Source organism: Schistocerca gregaria, chromosome 8 (genome assembly GCF_023897955.1).
Source record: "Schistocerca gregaria isolate iqSchGreg1 chromosome 8, iqSchGreg1.2, whole genome shotgun sequence".
Taxonomy (NCBI): Eukaryota; Metazoa; Arthropoda; class Insecta; order Orthoptera; family Acrididae; genus Schistocerca; species Schistocerca gregaria.
The window spans coordinates 255,591,470-255,607,102 of NC_064927.1; the positions used below are offsets into that span (position 1 = coordinate 255,591,470).

General features: G+C 43.6%; 1 protein-coding gene across 1 annotated transcript in view; it reads left to right on the forward strand.

Moving 5' to 3' along the window:
- The first annotated feature begins 2,969 nt into the window (after positions 1 to 2,969).
- Positions 2,970 to 15,633, forward strand: part of LOC126285435 (cubilin-like) — a 780,558-nt gene continuing 767,894 nt past the window's right edge. Inside the window, exon 1 of the mRNA XM_049984824.1 lies at positions 2,970 to 3,031. The gene's annotated coding sequence lies outside the window, so the exon portion shown is untranslated. The remainder of the gene's footprint in view (positions 3,032 to 15,633) is intronic.

Here is a 15,633-nt window from a genome sequence, read left to right on the forward strand (position 1 = left end):
GGTTTGTTAGGCCGTAAGTCTGAGTGTTGTTTTTCCGGGTAGCTTCACGTAAGCGGCATTGAATTAGTATGTAATACTGAAGCGCAGTCTCTGAGACACTGCGTTGACGATCAACAGCCGCATTCAAATAAGAATGAATTCGTAACTTGCGATTTATGGAACCGTATCAGATGAAGGATATATCAGAAGAAAATGAAAATCAGGATAACGGGACAAATAGAGATTTTTGCCGAGATGTGCTCGGATAGCCGGGGAGGTCAGGGCGATCGCTTGCGACAAGCGAGAAATTCGAGTTCGAGCCCCGGTGCGTCACAAATTTTCATTTCTTTCTTAAATATTATATATACGATGCGCAGTCATAATCGCAGCTTACGAGTTTATTTTTAATTGTAAGTAGTACATAGCTATTTTTTCATCTTGTAGTAAGAACTCACGGTGCACAATGTCACTAAAGTCGGAGAACAACCTTCACACTTGATCGCACTTGTCAAGTTTTTTTTTTATTTTTCTATATTTTTTCCAATCCAGAATTCTTCCACAGGGGCAATTGACTAAGACTTAGATCCAGAATTCTTCCGCTGTGACGACTGAGCCTTAGTTTCGACATCATATCCGTGAATCCGTATTTCATCACCTGTTACGTGGCATTACAGTAGTTCTGCATCGTTGTTGACTTTATCTAACACTTCGTGAGCAACTTGTATTCGTAGCTGTTTTCATTCGATAATTTTGGATCAATTTTTACTGTTACACGTTTCGTACCCAAAGCAGACGAAAAATTTTCATGGCATGAGCGAATTGATAAAGCAATATGAACAATGACTTCTCTGATTGTGACTGGGTACAGTTCAGAAACAGTTCTTTCACTTTTTCCTCTGTTTCATGGGCTGATAATGTGCTGGGCCATATAGAGCGCTCGATATCTTCAGTGTCTTCGCTGCTCTCATAGAAATGCTTATACCACTCGTAAACCCTTATTTCACTCATTACAGACTCACCAACAGCAATATTTAAGCAATGGAAAATCCAGGATGGAATGTAACAATATTGTTAAAATAGCAATATTTAACATTCCTGAAACTTTGCTGCACTTACCTTCTTGCAGCAAAAATTCATATAACTTCTCCGAACCATTCAATACAAAATAAGTAATCGCCGCTTCTAGCAAAACACTTGTAGTGTTTTTGACAGCTAACAAGACACAAAACATCCATTATTGTTGAAAGTGTCCAGAAAAAAGTAGTTATATCCGGAACGAAACTAAGGCACTGCAGAAAGGAAAAGAGCTTCATTTCAGACGGGAAAACTGAAAAGAAAAAAGCAGTTTCGACATGCACATGATCGTGCAGCCATAGAGTACATACCAGTGTTCACAGTCGTAGCGCTTTGTGACATACTTGTAATTGCCAGTGCACACTTCGGTTTTATACTGTAAAAATTATGACACTACCGAATTTGTGATAGTTTGTTGTTATTATACTGTGGTTCTTAAATCAACTGCGGAACACATTTTTTTTCTGAAAGTTTTCGAAGTATGCTTTTCAAACTCTATATTTTTTTGAACTGCAGTTTCTTGGACGTTATTCTAAAGGAATGAGCTACTTACAGATGTAAAAAAAATTATTGTTATTATGATTAATGTTGTTATTATTATTATGTTAAAATGTTTTGTATATATTTAGCGGTATTCAAATTATATATTATTATTATATGAAAACGTTTTGTTCATTTTAGAGTGCAATTATATCAATCGTAGACATCCGTGACACGTTGAAAGTGAGGATTACGGCAAGTTATATGGCGGGAGGGATTGAAGGAAGAGACGACCCAAGTACGATCTAGCGTTATCGCAAGAACGATCTCATGCTGTTGTTCTTCCTGCAATCAGTTTAATCACGGAAGATTTAAGCAGAATATTTACCGATTTTTCGTTAAAAAGAAGTGTGTATCCTAATTTTCGTGGACAGGCCTCTACAGGACGTTCGTTAGGTAACACCACTATTAATTCGTATTACGCGCTTTTGGACTCGGGAAACTTCGCCCGTAAACCTCAAACCACACACACACGCACGGGAAACTTCATCGAGCGAAGTGTAGGAGTGATTAACACACTGGACTCGCATTCCGAAAGACAATGAATCATATCAGCGTCTGGTCATCCTCTTAGTTTTTCCGTAATTTCCCTAAACCACTCCAGACAAATGCGGGGAAGGCTTCTTTGAAAAGGCACGACCGATTTCCTTCACCAGCCTTTAAACAACCCGGGCTTGTGCTTCGTCTCCAACGACCTCGGTCTCAACGAGACGATGTTAAACACTAATATTCTTTCCTTTTTTCACGAGAACTTTAGCTTGGTGAGTTACCTCAAAAAATGATTCCGTATGACAGTATGAGATGAAAGTAAGCAAAGTATCAGCTTTTCATTTTTATTTCACGTATGTGTGGGTTCGAGATAAAAAAAATAGAAAAAAGTTTACTTAGGTGCTATGGTCCTCTCAATTGAATTTTTTTTGTCAAGTTTTAATCCAAAGAGCTTGAGAATGTCGACTTCATCTATCTGCTTGTTGCAGTATTTTAAACATATACTGGGAGGAAACCTCCAACAAATTCTGACCTGAAGTAGTGCTTAGATCGTGCTGTACTTAATTGACTAAAAAGTGGGCAAGGTTGGCCAAGGATAGACGTGGGATTCACTGTAAGTGCAGGAACTTGCAGATGAGAAAAAGTCGATAAACAATGCATACTGCTACGTAAAAGAATGGAAAGGAATTGGCAGGATAGCCCACCTGGACTCTCGTACCCTTCGCACGGATCCAGTCCAGTGAGAGCTACAGAGTCTCCCCAGTCTTCAGTGAGGCGGCGACTGCTATGGTGGGCGTCGCCCGCGATAGCGGCCGCCGGTGACGGGTCGGGGTGGTGCGGTGGGCGGCTGCCGGCTGCCAGATAGGCGCGGCTGCTGGCGCACAAGCGGCCAGTCCGCCCTCAGCAGCGGCGGCGAACCTACAGTGCGCCAGCAGCCGCGCCACAACAGGTAAGAGCGCGCCGGGCCCTCACGTGGAAGCCACATCTGCCATCACGCTTGTACACAGTGTAGAAATACCGGACTAGGGATTGAATATATTTTGAGGTGATTTACTTCACTTTGGGGAGTTCGGTAATCTATTCAGCCAACCCGGATAGCCGAGCGCATTAGCAAACCGCTTCCGGGATTCCAGGAGGCGTACCGGCTCTGGATCGCACCCACCGGCAGATGAACGACGAGAGCAGTTGTGCAGGCCAGTCGGAATGTGGTTTTTAGGCGCTTTCTCACATCCGACTAGGTGAAATTTGGTGCTAGTACCCACTTCCTGCCACATTCAATCTCGGCGAGTGAGGGGGAGAGGGGGAGTGGGGAAGGAAACGGCATCCGGTCACTCTCTACCCCTAAAGTCGCCAAATCCGGTATGAGATGCCGACCCCTTGAAGACACGAGATAGGACCAGCAAAAAGAAGGCTTGATAATCCATTCATATGTTTCATTAATGGCATTTAAGTCACACGTAATTGTTCAAGTTCATCTTCAGCTTTGCTTGTGGAAGTCTAGGTCAGCTGAAACACTGAGGTACATAAAATAATCCAGTATCATATCGACAGTCAGTAGTGTTACTATAACAATAAAATATGCCAGTTCTTGTGTATACCTAATAAGAAGGCCAAATATACAGTAAGCTAAGATTCATGTCTGCCCAACGAAAACCAAGTAATCCACGAAAACCTTCAAAGGATCGAACCAATCTCACTTGGAGTTATAAGCACACGATAATTGGTATGTTGTTGTTGCTGTGGTCTTCAGTCCTAAGACTGGTTTGATGCAGCTCTCCATGCTACTCTATCCTGTGCAAGCCTCTTCGTCTCCCAGTACCTACTGCAACCTACATCCTTCTGAATCTGCTTAGTGTATTCATCTCTTGGTCTCCCTCTACGATTTGTACCCTCTACGCTGCCCTCCAGTACTAAATTGGTGATCCCTTGATGCCTCAGAACATGTCCTACCAACCGATCCCTTCTTCTACTCAAGTTGTGACACAAACTCCTCTCCTCCCCAATCCTATTCAATACCTCCTCATTAGTTATGTGATCTACCCATCTAATCTTCAGCATTCTTCTGTAGCACCACATTTCGAAAGCTTCTATTCTCTTCTTACGAGCCGGCCACGGTGACCGAGCGGTTCTAGGCGCTTCAGTTTGGAACCGCGCGACTGCCCCGGGCATGGTTGTGTGTGAAGTCCTTAGGTTAGTTAGGTTTAAGTAGTTCTAAGTTCTAGGGGACCGATGATCTCAGATGTTAAGTCCCATAGTGCTCAGCGCCATTTGAACCAATTTCTTCTTACGATGTGGTCACGTTTTATATCACTTGAGGACTTCGATATTTCGGTTGAGCTGGACTGCCAGAAGCACGTCTGTAGATGAAAATGGGTAATTTAGAAATTGACGGTGTGGTCACGATTATGTTTGGTTTGTGGGGCGCTCAACTGCGTGGTCATCAGCGTCCGTACAAAGTCCCAATGTTTACACAGTCCAATCTAGCCACTGTCACGAATGATGAGGATGATGAAATGATGTGGATAACACAAACACACAGTCCCGGACAGAGAAAATCCCCAACCCTGCGGGGAATCGAAGCCGGGAACCCGTCGTCCAGAGGCAGCAACGCTAGCCACTACCCCACGAGCTGCGGACTAGAAATTGACCGAATGAATGAAATACTATCAGTATGGCAACCGAATGGATTATCCAGTCACATTATATGAACCAATACATCACCTAGTATGCTGTAGGACCACTCATGCTAGACAGAACTCCCTGCGTGTGAATAGTAACACAGAGTAATGGTGGACACTCTATGTGGAGGTTGTGAGATTCAGTTCGAGGACTGGTTCACTTATACACAGCTAAGGCAATCGAGGATGCACAAAAGAATTAAAGGGTCACGATTTTGAAACATCGTCATTCTCCTCCATTTCAAAGTTACCTAGAACCTTCATCTGCAATGGCGCAAAAGCGACACATGCTTATAAAGGCAAGAGCTGTGAAGTTCACGTGAGGTGTGAGGTGGGTTAATGATGGCACAATGGCACCAAGTTTCAACGCAGTTCAGGCCAACGCCACCGATGGCGTGTCACACGATGAGACGGTCCTCACGCTAACAACCACTGCTCACCCCTTCTCTTCCCACCACTGCCATGCAGCTCAGAATAGCTACGCCCAGCGTTCAAATCACGCGTTTTTCCTATGGGTGGTCGAGAAAAACATTCGAGACACAGCGCCTCTGAGAATCGACGCGAAAAGGCATCAGGAGGTGGCATAAACGGCGTCAATATAACCTCCCCTTCCTTGGCGCATTCATTTACACACATTTCACAGTCGTAAACGGCAGACTGCAATATGATATGCAACACAACGACGTTCTTGGCCACACTTGGTACTGACACTCTCCTTTACGATTTAACACCTCTCTGGGTATATAGCAAGGCTGCAACCATTCTTCTGATATATAGAGAGGAACCACTTGTGACAAGTCAAAACCATTCTACGAAATTTGAATGTGATGCGAAGCAGCAAAGGGTATTTATGCTTTTTCCGTCCTGTTTTGTACTCCCCTGTGTTGTGGCGAAGGGGGTTGCGATACTCACATATTCATGAATACAACAGGGAAGTGTCCCTCTGAGACCCTACCAGTTCGTCAATACCATTGGTGTTATTCACACACCTTTGTTGAACAGTGCAAAATGTGTATGTACAACGACAACCCTTGACCTATTCTCAGGCACCTGCATATGGGCAACCTGTTGGACACCGTACAGCTGAGTCACGCTACACTGCTACTCCAGCACTTGCTTGTAGGCGTGCGGAATTTTAGGGGTATAGAAGGGGTTAAGTGTCCACTTTTGCCTAGGAAGTGGCCAATGGTTGTCTCTGCACAGGTAAGTTTTTAAAGTGCTGGACAAGGGATGCACAGATGGCGCAGAGGGTGTTGCTGCACTAGGGTGGGGGTGGGGGACGTCCCACAGGGACCGTTTGCCGATTTATTCATGCACATATCAATGTTGCACACTGGGATCACGTTTCAGGACGGCGCGAAACAGGACTTCTGAAAAAACGTAACACCCTCTGCAGCTTAGGATAACAGTCAAATTTCATCGAATGTTCTGAACCACATCTGTACTTTATGCCAGAGCAAAAATTACGGTTGCACTTCACTCCAAAAGGGTGAGATCAAGTTCAATGGGGTAGCAGCCCCACTGCAGCCCCACGGTGTCTTTAGAGAAGAGTTGAATCATCCGGGAAGTGTCAGCAGTGTCAAAAATTGTCAGAAACGTCGTTCTGTTGGACATACTGAAGAGCGTCATTGAGTCGCAGAAAATTTTGCAAATTTGTGGTAAGATCTTGTGGGACCAAACTGCTGATGTCATCGGTCCCTAAGCTTACACACTACGTAATCTAACTTAAACTAACTTACGCTAAGGACAAGACACACACCTACGGCCGAGGGAGGATTCGAACCTCCGACGGGAGGAGCCACGCGAACCGTGACAAGATGCCTTAGAGCGCGTGGCTACCCCGCGCGGCATTCTGTCGCACATAGGACTGCAAACTGTCTTTTTCGACTGTGAAATGTTCGTAAATGAAAGTCATAAGGGAAGGGGTGGTTTAGCTGGCACCGTTTATGCCATGTCCTGAGGATTTTTCGTATCGATTCTAAGCGGGTATATGTCTGAAATGTTTTCCTCGCCCACCCGCAAGAAAACTCTGGGCGTTACGCTTCTGACCAGAATCGCAGAGTCGTCAAGAGAAGGGTGAGATGTGGGTAATGGGGGAGGATGACGACCTTCCTATAGTGTGACACGTCAGCAGTGGCGTTGGTCAGAAAAGTGATGCACTTTGGTGCCAATGTAACATCAGTAACCCACTGCACACCCCACATCAACTTCTGAGCTCTGGACTGTTTTCCGCATGCGTCGACATCTTGTTGTCTGAAGCGCCGTCCAAGCCGATGGTGACGTCGCTGCGCGTCGCGCTTTCGCACCATTAGAGAAAAGTTGTAGGCACCTCTGAGCTAAATTTCAAACCTTTGCGCCACAATGAGGGAAAATGGGTAGATTTGAAAAAAAAATGGTGCTTTAAATCTTTTACTTAATGTACATCCATTTGAAACTGATTACTGTAGTCAATCCTTTGTCTCCCTACAGTTTTTAGCCCCCACACTTGCCTCCATTACCGAATCTTTCTTCTTGCCTCAGAATTTGTTCTGTTAACTGATTCCTTCTTCCAATTAAATTGTGTCATAAGCTTCTTTTCTCCTCGTCTCGGGTCAATATGCCTTCATTAGCTATTCCATTATACTTTAAAAATTTCAATTTTTTTCACGCCTGTTTATTGTCCATGTCTCACTTTTGTAAAGGCTTCACTCCAGACAGATACCTTTACAAAAAGACATTCTAAAACTTGAATCTATATTCGATGATTACAAAATTTATCTCTTGCAGGAACGCTTTCCTTTTTGCCGCTAGTGTGCATTTTGTATCCTCAATACTTTGGCCACTGTCGTTTATTTTACTGTCCGAACACCAAAACTCGTCTACTACTTTTGGGGCTTCTTCTCGTAACTGACACGGTCCAGTCACATCAATGAGACCACCGCGTATGTTCGGCGTCAAGATGCAATAAACACGCGCAGAAGGCGAGTGGCAGCGCTATTATACTTTGTAAAGCGCGTCGGGGGACGTGGAGACAGTGCAGTCTTTGTCCTAATGCAGAAACGGAGCGAATTATCTGACTCCCACAAGGGCATAGTCATTGGCTTTTGGCCAAAGGTGGAAGAATTTTCAAACGCCTAAATTTGTAAACTACTTACGTGCCACCGTGTTTAATGTGTAGTGCATGACAAAATGGCGGTCTCCAAAACCGGCGCTGAAGCAATTGTGCTCCACCACGGACCATCGACGAAAAGGGTGAACGACGGCTAAGGAGATGTGTACGGACGAATAGACATGCAACTGTTGAGCAGCTGACCGTCCAGATGAACCAAGGCTTACCAACAGTGTCTCCTGCCTGCTCATCGACGATTCAGCGAGCGTTGCTGCATATGGGCCTCAGCACCAGCCGTCGTTTCATGCACCCTGCTTATTGCAGTTCATCGACGCCGAAGGCTGGGATTGCACAGCGACAGGACGTCCCGTCAGCGGCGACAGGTGGCCTTTTCAGACGAATCACGTTTTATCCTCCAGCGAACAGATGGCCGTTGGCGGTGCAAGGCGTGAAACGTCTGGAAGCAAACAATCTGCAACAATCGTCGGAAGTGTCAAGGCCGAAGAAGGGGACGTTATGATCTGGAGAATGTTTTCGTGACATTCCTTGGGTGAATTCGTTATTCTGGAATGCATAATGGATCAACACAAGCATGCATCTATCCCTGAAGACTGCGTCCACCTCCACATGTAGTTTGTTTTTCTCGGCAGATTGGCATTTGAAAGCAGGACAATTCAACATGCCACACTGCTCGATCTGTATGTGCGTGGTTCGAAGAGCACCAGGATGAGTTTACCGTATTGCCTGGTCACCAAACTCTCCGGATTAAAACCCAATCGAGAATCTGTGGGACCACGTCTATCGAGCTGTTCGCGTCATGGATCTTCAACCGAGAAACCTTGTGTAGCTGCCCATGGCACTGGCAGAACCTCACTGACTCTCTTCCTGCATTGCATGAAATGTATTCGAAATTACAAATATGGGCTACCATCAGCTTTGTAATGGAATGATGACAATGAAAGTTTGTGTCGGACCGGGACTTGAACCCGGACTTCCCTCGTCTCAAGAAGCTATCCGAGCACGCTCCTCAGCCAGAACCAAACTTCCATATGTCGTCAAACAAGTGTCCACAACCTTCACTCCTACATTCATTATGTATATTCCCGTACAGAGGAAACATTTTAACTGAATGAGTCTCGTTCGGCGAATAAATACGATGTTGCTGCACCTATCCAAAGGAACATTGCGCCGTAATTCTGAACAATTCAGGCACTTCAAAATCGTACGCTTCCTGCACGTCTCGCGGCCGTGCGCACTGCAAAAGTGGTTATTCAGGCTTTTGACAGGTCACATGAATGTGACTGGACGATGTAATTCCCTTAGCATCGCCTGATTTTTCGAGTACACTTCGTTGCCCTTGTTTACCCTTTTTTCAAATACTACATATCTGATCTTCCATGTCATTTGCTGTCTGTGACAGAACTGCAATGTCGTTTGCAAATATTCAAGTTTTTATTTCTTCCTGCTGAAACTCAATCCTCTTTGTAAATTTCCACTCCGTTTCCTTTACTGCCTGCACAGTGCACAGCCTGAGTTACATGTCGGACACACTACAACCCGGTCTCACGCCCTTCTCATTTACTGCTTACCTTTCGTGGTTCAAATGGCTCTGAGCACTAAGGGATTTAACATCGGAGGTCATCAGTCCCCTAGAACTTAGGACTACTTAAACCTAACTAACGTAAGGACATCACACACATCCATGCCCGAGGCAGGATTCGAACCCGCGACCGTAGCAGCAGCGCGGTTCCAGACTGAAGCGCCTAGAACCGCAAGGCCACTCCGGCCGGCTAATTACCTTTCATGTTCTTCAATTCTGATAATGGATATAGCTTCCCCTTGCTCTCAGCCATTCGCATTACAAGCGTAGCAATGACACACTGTTGAATGTTACGAAGGCAGATCAGTCAGTCATCCATAATTTTCTCATTTTAGCTGCTGAAAAGGCTATGCCGCTCTTCAGGAATTTGTCAGGCTACCAATGGCTTGTTCCCCTGTTCGGCTGCTTGTATTGCTGAGGAATGCAGCCAACCTAACACGGCAAGGTCCATGGTCATGGGGAGCGAGAACAATGATTGGTTTAAATAATTGTTAAAATTTCCATCAATATTATATTCAGGGTATTCCATACTTGTTGAGTCCAACCCGGTTTTGTTCGTTCACAAGACCCAGACGGCATCATATATCAGTTCCCCTGACTTCCCGTGTTTCTAGACTTCCTGAAGACGTTCGATACGGTTCCACAATATCGCATAATGAAATAAATAAAAGCCAACGGAATATAAGACCAGCTTTCTGATTGGACGGAAAAGCTCCTAGCAAACAGAACAGGGCATATCATTCATAATGAAGAAAAATCTCCAGACGTAAAAGTAACTTCTGACGTACCGCAATGGAGTGTACTTTCCTCAATATATAGAATGACATAGTACATAACGTCGGTAGTTCCATGAAAGTATTCGCGCAAGATGCTATTCTATAGAGAGAAGCCAAACTGTAGCAAAGTATAGGAAGATCCGCAGATCATCGACGCTTTTTGTACGGATTGCTAGCTGACCCTCAACATTTTGTTGTTGTGGTCTTCAGTCCGAAGACTGGTTTGAAGCAGCTCTCCCTGCAACTCCATCCTGTGCAAGTCTCTTCATCTCCGAGTAACTACTGCAACCTACATCCCTCTGACTCTGCTTACTGTATTCATCTCTTGGTCTCCCTCTACGATTTTTACCCCACACGCTTCCCTCTAGTACTGAATTGGTTATCCCTTCATGTCTCAGAATGTGTCCTTCCAACCGATACCTTCTTTTGATCAGATCGTACCACAAGTTTCTCTTCTCCTCAGTTCTATTCAGTACCTCATTATTAGTTATGTGATCTAATCATCTTATCTCCATCATTCTTCTGTAGCGCCACATTTCAAAAGCTTCTATTCTCCTCTTGTCTAAACTATTTACCATTTATCGTCCGTGTTTCACTTCCGAAGATGGCTACACTCCATACTAATACCTCCAGAAAGGACTTCCTGACACGTAAATCGATACTCGATATTAACAAATTTCTCTTCTACAGATTAGATTAGATTAGATTAATACTAGTTCCATGGATCATGAATGCGATATTTCGTAATGATGTGGAACGAGTCAAATTTTCCAATACATGACATAATTAAGTTAATTTAACATCATAATTAAGTTAATATAACAATTTTTTACTTTTTTGTTTGTTTAATTTTTTCTTTTTTTATTATAATTTTTTGTTTCTTTTTTTTCTTTTTTTCTTAATTTATATCTAAAAATTCCTCTATGGAGTAGAAGGAGTTGTCATTCAGAAATTCTTTTAATTTCTTCTTAAATACTTGTTGGTTATCTGTCAGACTTTTGATACTATTTGGTAAGTGACCAAAGACTCTAGTGGCAGTATAATTCACCCCTTTCTGTGCCAAAGTTAGATTTAATCTTGAATAGTGAAGATCATCCTTTCTCCTAGTATTGTAGTTATGCACACTGCTATTACTTTTGAACTGAGTTTGGTTGTTAATAACAAATTTCATAAGAGAGTATATATACTGAGAAGCTACTGTGAATATCCCTAGATCCTTAAATAAATGTCTGCAGGATGACCTTGGGTGGACTCCAGCTATTATTCTGATTACATGCTTTTGTGCAATAAATACTTTATTCCTCAGTGATGAATTACCCCAACATATAATACCATACTATACTTGTATCATCAGCAAAGAGAACTAACTTTGCCTCTTCATGAATATAGAATGGCAAGTCATTAATATATAATAAGAACAACAAAGAACCCAAGACTGACCCTTGTGGAATCCCATTCTTGATAGTTCCCCAGTTTGAGGAATGTGCTGATCTTTGCATATTTGAGAACTGCTTATTTCAACTTTCTGCACTCTTCCAGTTAGGTACGAATTAAACCATTTGTACACTGTCCCACTCATGCCACAATACTTGAGCTTGTCTAGCAGAATTTCGTGATTCACACAATCAAAAGCCTTTGAGAGATCACAAAAAATCCCAATGGGTAGTGTTCGGTAATTCAGATCATTCAAAATTTGATTGGTGAAAGCATATATAGCATTTTCTGTTGAAAAATCTTTCTGGAAACCAAACTGACATTTTGTTAGTACTTCATTTTTACAGATATGTGAAGCTACTCTTGAATACTTTACTTTCTCATAAATTTTATATCGTCCCTACTTCGACCATCATGAGTTATTTTGCTTCCCAAATAGCAAAACTCATTTACCACTTTAAGTGTCTCATTTCCTAATCTAATTCCCTCAGCGTCACCTGATTTAATTCAACTTCATTCCATAATCCTCGTTTTGCTTTTGTTGATGTTCATGTTTTCTCCTCCTTTCAAAATACTGTCCATTCCGTTCAGCTGCTCTTCGAAGTCCTTTGTTGTCTCTGGCAAAATTGCAATGTCATCGGCAAACTTCAAAGTTTTTATTTCTTCTCCTTTTACTTTAATTCCTGCTCAGAATTTTCCTTTTGTTTCTTTTACTACTTGCTCAATACGCACATTGAATAACATCGGGGATAGGCTACAACCCTGTCTCACTCCCTTCTCAACCACTGCTTCGCTTTCGTGTCCCACGACTCTTATAACTGCACTCTGGTTTCTGTACAAGTTGTAAATAGCCTATTTCTCCCTATATCTTACCCCTGGCACCTTTAGAATCTGAAAGAGAGTACTCCAATGAACATTGTCAAAAGCTTTCCCTTGTCTACAAATGCTATAAACTTAGGATTGCCTTTTCTTCATCTGTCTCCTATGAGAAGTCGTACGATCAGTATTCCTCGCGTGTTCCAAAATTTCTCCGGAATCCGAACTGATCTTCTCCGTTGTCGGCTTCTACGAGTTTTTCCAGTCTTCTGTAAATGATTCGTGTTAGCATTTTGCAGCCGGACTCATTAAATTGGTAGTGCGGTAATTTTCACACTAGTCAGCTCCTGCTTTCTTTGGAACTGGGATTATTACATTCTTCTTGAAGTCTAGTGGTATCTCGAATGTCTCGTACATCTTTGTCACTAACATAGAGAAATGTAAAGTTTCGCGTACAAATAGGCTGAAAGACTCATTGTATGATTAGCATGACATACACTCACATAAAAACAGACACAGTGTCTTTACGTTATTCTAATCGATTTACTTTATTTCCAGCGACGAATTGATGGATTTTATTACTTAACGACATTGATTTAATCGCCTGGTATGATGTAAATGTTTTTACCAGCGGAAAAATGATCCTAATGGAAGCACACATTAGGTGAATATGCTCCTCTTTATCAAAAGATCGATTGAAAAGTGGGGTGCCAGCTGCTTCATTCTTTCTTCCTCAGGACCTATAAAAATTTTCTCAAAAATGTTGGCATCCGAATATATTCGCGCTCTTTTTAACATGCAAGTTGCCTTTCACTCCCATGAGCTTCCTTACTGTAACTCCCTAACATACATTAGTTCATCGCTTTAAGTCTTTCATGCCGACCCACTCCTAAGTGCTCATTCTCACTCACGCATTTGGCCCGACTCATTGCCGTTATCACTTTGTGTCTGTGAAACTGTCCTGTCTCCTTCCTCACAACGACAGTCACATTCGTTCTGTCCTAGTACTACTGTCTTCTTTCTCTGTCACTGTCTCTTCTTGTTCACTCTTACTGCTACTGTCTCATTCATTCCTACACACTACTATGTCTCTTCTCGCAGTCAGTATCTCTCTCTTTCTCGTTGTCATTTTAATAGACTTTGTCTCTCATTATCACTGGCTCCAACCCACATCCACTTTCTCCTTCTCCTTGTTCCTCTCCCATTGGAATTGTCTCCTTCGCTGTTTTTCTAGCACTTATTTCTCACTGTCAACTATGTTCCACTGCCACTGTGTCTCTCTCTTCCTATAACACTGCCGTTAACTCCTTCGCTCTTTCTATACCACTAGCACTGTATACTATCTTCCAGTACTTGTTACTTCTATGCCTCTTTATTTATTTATTTTTAATTTGTGGTAAGTTCCTATGGAACAGAACTGCTGAGGTCATCGGTCACTAGGCTTACACTCGGCTTAATCTAAATTAAGCTAACTTACGCTTGGGACAACACACACACCCACGCCCCAGGAAGTACTAGAACCTCCGTCTGGGGTAACCGCTCGAACCGTAGCAGAGCGCCTTGGACCGCGTGGCAACCCCTCGCGGCTTCCGTCTCTTTCCCACTGTCATTGTCTCCTTATTTCTCGGCATAAAAAAGCACGAATATGTTCGCATGCCAATATTTTTGCGAAAATGTTTTGAAGTTGCCGAGAAAGGCAGAGTGAGGCAGCTGGTAGCGCTCTCTTCTGCCAGAGTCTTTTAATAAAGAGGAGCATATTCTCCTTTTTTGTGATTCGATAGGAGCATTTTTCAGCCTGCGTCCTAGCAAGACGTCGTTCCTGTTGAGTCGATACGGATGTTTAGCCCAAGTTGGTACAGCATGAATGGCTGCTACCGGCAGTACTCGATCCCACTCCATGCTTCTTCTTCGCTGGACCACCCCATCCGCAGTGTCGTGTAGGGGGCAGGCGTTGAACCCAGTACTGCCGACCTGGTAGACCCGCACCAGGATGAGCTTACGCGTACAGAAGGGTGGTCTGCCAGGAACCCTGGTCGTCGTCTGCCTTCCAGCACTCAGAGATTACAGTACCGGGCACTGCTCTGCTGTTGGTAGTTCAACAGCTCTCCCATCGGTAGAGGTTGGTGTGACACAGCATGGAGTTCGTCAGTGGAGTTTAGCTCTGGGGCACTCCACAGCTGGCTGGTACTACGCCGGTTGATCTGAGACGAGACTCACTAAAACAACATAGTCAAGGAATGGAATGTCGTCGACACGGACTCCATCGTTACCATTGATCTGAACCATTCTCCTCTACTTGGAGCTGGGGCTCCAGTATTTGAAGAGCTCTCCGTAGTTCTGTGACGTGCGGTTTACTAGCGATGGCCGTATGTGGACTCGTTATTCTGCTACCATTGCTTTAATTCTCTCTTAGCAGCTAGTTAAATTGGTCTGTGAGTGTTTCCCCTAGCCGCGTCTATTGCGTATGCGGCATCCCGCTGCGCAAAGGAGCGTGCGTCTTATTTAGCGTAGCCGCTGTCCTTTTCTGTTCTCCCGCTGCGTGTGCTCTCTCTCTCTCTCAGCTAATGCAGAGTTGCAGAATGTGCTGCCCGTCTGTCTCGCCTCAGCGTGCTCCCTCGTTCGCCGCTAATCGTGGCGTAGCCATTATAAGGTAGCTCATCGAGCCTAGTACACGTCCACCGCGGCGCTCGGGCGCCACAGCACAGTTGAGACACCTGAGGATGGGCTTATGAGAACCCGAAACTCATCGTGATACTAAAAGATATTTACAACTCAAGTGGTATTTTCAACCTCTGATACAATGCTCAGTTGCGGTTGTTCTTCTAACAGGTTTTTTTGTGAAACAAATTATTAAAAAAATCACCAGCTCTTGGTGGTAGATGGCGACGTTCTTCGTTTATATCGTGGTTCGAGTCATTGAATTCGTTGTGCTTTAACAATTTTAGTTGTTAACCATTACATGGTTATTTTAATAGTTAACTATGTTGTTTCTTTGCAATGCGCCTTGCGATGAAATCCAGACACTTGCAGGTGGCCATGATGTGTACTTTCGTATGACAGATTACTGATAAATTCGAATCACTTTTGAAGTTGCTAATATAAAAGAATAGTTTTACTTTTATTAATTGTGTGCTTTAACTCCGTTGTGTAGCTAAATTT